Source organism: Stenella coeruleoalba (genome assembly GCF_951394435.1).
Source record: "Stenella coeruleoalba genome assembly, chromosome: 1".
NCBI lineage: Eukaryota > Metazoa > Chordata > Mammalia > Artiodactyla > Delphinidae > Stenella > Stenella coeruleoalba.
This window is the reverse complement of record NC_137169.1, coordinates 21,799,516-21,804,058: the sequence shown is the minus strand read 5'-3', so window position 1 is coordinate 21,804,058 and position 4,543 is coordinate 21,799,516.

Sequence of the window (4,543 nt, the reverse complement as noted above, 5' to 3'; positions counted from 1 at the left end):
TCCAGGCTGGGCTAAGTGCTCCGCCATGGTGTCTGCTGGACAGCTTTCTCTGTCTCAACAGCACAGCTCTTCTCTGTCGTGGCCCCTCTGCCTTTGCTCAGTCCCCCCAGTGCTAAGTGCATGGATTTTGGAACTAAAAAGGCATGGATTTAAATCCAGGCTCCGCCATGTCCTAGCTCTGCGACCTTGGGAAAGCACATGGTAGGCCCCCCAAAATTTCCAGTTCCTTTCACCCTTCCCTTCTGGTTTCTTGGAGGGTGCCTATTAAACCTTAGTTCGCATTGGAATCCCACGTACTCATGTCTGACAGCCTTCTGGCAAATGGCAGACACACTTTCATTGCTCAGACTGTCTTCCAATGGAGAAGCATTCCTCCTCCCCCAAATGCAGCTCAGTCCTTGTGGCTTGGGTGGTTCTGACTCTAAGTCCCAGGGGTGGGCAGAAGACCCAAGGCTGGCCAATCCAAGGTTTTTGTCCTGCGTCTCTAGTGATTGATCCAGGGATAGGGATGGGCCGGTGACTTAATCAGAATCCCTTCATGAAATTTGTCAAATGGACATTAGAAAAAAGGTCTCTCTGTCTCTGTCTCTCACGCTCAGCATGAGATACACGGCATTGAAGATTTGGCATGCCAGCAGCCATCTCCTGTCTGAGAGTGACGCCAAGCAGAGTCAAATAAGCCCGAAAGATGGAAAGAAAGAAAGTTCTGATGCCCTCCTGGATTCAGATATGCCTGAAGTCCCCTTGGATTCCTATTTTCCTTAAGCTCATCTAGGTTGGATTTCTGATGTTTGTAATCAAAAGCGTTCTAATCAAGACATGGATTTACTTTAATATGCAATCAGGGTAGCTGGATCTATGATGGCCTGAAGATAAGCCAACAGCTGTGGATAGCAGAGCAGCAAGAGGCAAAGAACTTTGGGCCCTTGATGACATCATTAAACTACTGAATTAACCAGCCCGGAAGCCAATCTAATCTAGGAGTTCTCATTCTGTGAAACAATAACATTTCCTTATTGGTTAAGTGATCATGAATTGGGTTTTTTCTTACATGTAGCCAAAACCATCCTTAACTTGGTCTCCAGGCCTCTCCCCGTAATTCCGGTGATTTTAGCCAAGGGGTTGAGTGGATTTGGAGCCGCACCCCCCAGGCTAGCCCAAGAAATAGTTTGTTTCTCATTGTTACTCTTTTTCCTTGGGTGCTATTTTTTTTTCTGGCAGGCTTTCTCAGCCCCTTCTGGACAAGCTGTTGATTCCTTCATTTCTCCAAGTATTCCTAACATTTAGCAGGTTCTACTGAGGCTTTAGTGACACACAGGGAGAATTTCAGCACAGTAGAGGCACCCACTTAGAGTTATCTATAAGACATCACTGTCCTAAAAGTTCATGGGCCATTACTGCCAAGAGGAATTTCTTTCGGGCTCTATCCCTCCTTGGGAGTCAGCTTGCTACCATCTCCTCCAGCCTCCAGCTCCAGTCTAGTCTCCAGCAGTCTGTTCTAAAACTTCTTACTCTATAAGGTGAAGTATTTTCTTCTCTGTTCTAGACCCCAGGCTAAAGCTCAGGCTGAAACTGACCCAGGGAACACTAAAGTGCCCTTTGAAACAAAGGAGCAAGTATACCTGACAATTATAGGGTTTGTTTTTTTTTTCTTTAACAAAACTAAATTCTTCAACTGGGCTCCCTTGTAACCAGTTTTTGGGAAGTTAAAGAGAATATTATAACAAATAATTCTCCTTCTGTCCCAAACAAGCTTCCAGGGATCATGGGATTTCTCCCCACTTCTAGCTACACAATCAATAGTTGCCCCCATGTAAATATATATTTTTAATAACAATTTCATTTGAGATATAATTCACATATCACAAAACTTACCATTTTAAAGTGAATAATTCAGTGGTTTTTAGTACATTCATTCACAAGGTTGTGCAACCATTGTTACTATCTAATTTCAGAACATTTTTATCACCCCAAAAAGAAACCCTGTACCCATTAGTAAATTCCTGTTTCCCCCTCCCCCAGCCCCTGGCAACCACTAATCTTTACAACTGATCTTAAGGGAAAATATTCAGTTTTTCACTATTAAGTATGGTGTTATCTGTGGGGTTTTTGTAGGTGACATTTATCAGGTTGAGAAAGATCCCTTCTCTTCCTAGTCTGTTGAGTGTTTTTATCATGAAAGAGTATTGGATTTTGTCAAATGTTTTTTATGCATCTATTGAGATAATCATGTATTTTTGTCCTTTATCCTGTTAATATGGCATATGACATTGATTGCTGTGTAAATACAAACATGATGTTTTTAACACACTCCATGTTGCTATGTTAAATCATCATATCACATTGGTTTATAAGCTCAAGTGAGCTTCATTTTAAGAAAATTTGATAGACGGCAATACAGACTTACGGAAGTATAGGCTTGGTTACTTAGGTTAACAAATTTTTTTTTCTCTAAGTTTTTCTGAAGGAAAAAATTCATTGTGAGCATATAAAATATAATGCAAAAATATGTTTAGGCTTTTTAAGGAAATATCTGTTGGTGTCAGTCTCTCTGCGGCTGAGAAAAGCTACAGCAGGCATGATGACACGTTGTCCTGGGCCGTGGCCTAACTGGTCAAAATTGTCCCCAGTGCAAAGTCCACTGCCTCCTCGGGGCTTCTCTAAGTCACCAAGACGGCTGTGGAATTGATTTCTGGCCTCTAGGGGGCAGGAGTCTCCTATCTTGGGCTGGAAAAGAGAATGAAGTTTGAATAAAGATAACTGTCCAAGAGTCCACATTTTCCTTCCCTTCTTTCTTTTCTTTTTAAAAAGTTTTCTCCTCTGGAACTGTCTGTGCTGAGAGCAGTTGCTGCAGCAGATCTTGCTCCAGATGTTGAGAGTTGTGCATTCAGCTTGGCCGTCTTCTATTGTTGTCTGACCAGCAAGACTTCCTTTGGGGAACTTCCCTCCCAGCCCCCCACTGCCCCCAACCCATGTGAGACTCAAAGGGCTGCCAGTCACAGGACTCTATCCCTCTGACCACAGGAGTGACTCAACTCTGAGTCAACTAGACTTTCGCAGGACTTTGGAATCTTGAGTGGGGACACGGAGATGGAAGGCAGTCGGTGCTGAATCATTTGATGTGTTTACCTAGAAAAATGGTTCTCATATGCAGCCCCTGGCCCACCAGCATCAGCAGCTGGGAAAATGTTAGAAATACGGATTCCAGGGTCCCACCCTTCATCAGCTGAATCAGAAATTCTGGGGGTAGGCCCCAGAAATCTCTGTTTTAACAAGCCCTCCAGGTGATTCTGACTTCTAATGCTGGGAAATTAGGTTTCTGCCAGCGGGATTCCCAGAGCTTACCTGGATCTTGTTCTTTCCTGGAACTTGGCTCTCAAGATCTTCTGTAGATTCTTTGACCTCCTCCGTGTCCTTCTAATAAATTCCTTTTTGGTTTTGTTTTATGTGAGAGAGTCACAGTTGCCTTCTGTTGCTTCCAACCTAAACACCCTGACCGATGGCCCTGTCACCTAATTCATAACTGCACAGACCCTTCTTGAACGATGGGTCTTTGTGCCATTCAGGCTGCACTGTTCAGGTTCACCCTGGTCTTTATTTAGGTTCAGCCCCAACCATATTAATTCCATTCTAGGTCAAAGCAGAGCCCAGCAGGGCTTCTGACCAAGCTCCATCAATGTCCTGCCTGTTCATAGTTCAGGTGCCTCCTCCGGTAATGAAGGCCTTTGTATTTTCCAAGACCTCTTTACAAAAACATCTTCTCCTATTCCAGCACTTATTTGACTCTTCTCTTTTTTCAACTCAGCTCCAACCCCCTTTTCAACTATTAACGACAAACATTAGTATAATGTGGTTTGTTTTCTATATTAGTTGGGGAACGGAATAGCTGTTTTAATAAAGAGATAAAAAAAATACAGGATACTCTAAAAATACACATCTTGTTTAATAGCTGTTGTTGTTGTTGTTTTATCTCTTTAAGCCTATGAGTGGGTCAGCATGAGTCCAGTGGTGAGTAAGTGGCTCTGCCCCACGTGGTCATTTTAAGGACACGGGTTCCCTCTATCTTGTTGCTCTGCCCTCTCCTAGAACATTGTTGAAGCAAGCATCTACATTCCCAGCCTGTGGGAAAGGGGGAAAAGAGGGCATAGATGGCTAACATTTCCTTTTAGGATATGATGTAGAAGAAGTGATGCTCATATCAATTCTAGTCACTTTCCAATGGTGAGCACTTGCATGGTCACACCCAGCTAGCCGTTAGGGAGGCTGGAAGATATGATCTTGAGCTGGGCAGCCATATGCCCTGCTAGTTCTTGGGGTGAAGGTTGCTTTGTTACCAGAAGAAAGAAGGAAGTTATGAATAATGAAGGACAGCTAGCAATTTTTTCACATTTTCTAATCTTGAGGTTTTTTTGGTTTTTTTTTTAAGCAGAGGTCTTCTTAGAAGCCCATATGATTTAAATTTATTTATTTATTTAGATATGGCTGTGTTGTGTCTTCATTTCTGTGTGAGGGCTTTCTCTAGTTGTGGCAAGCGGGGCCACTC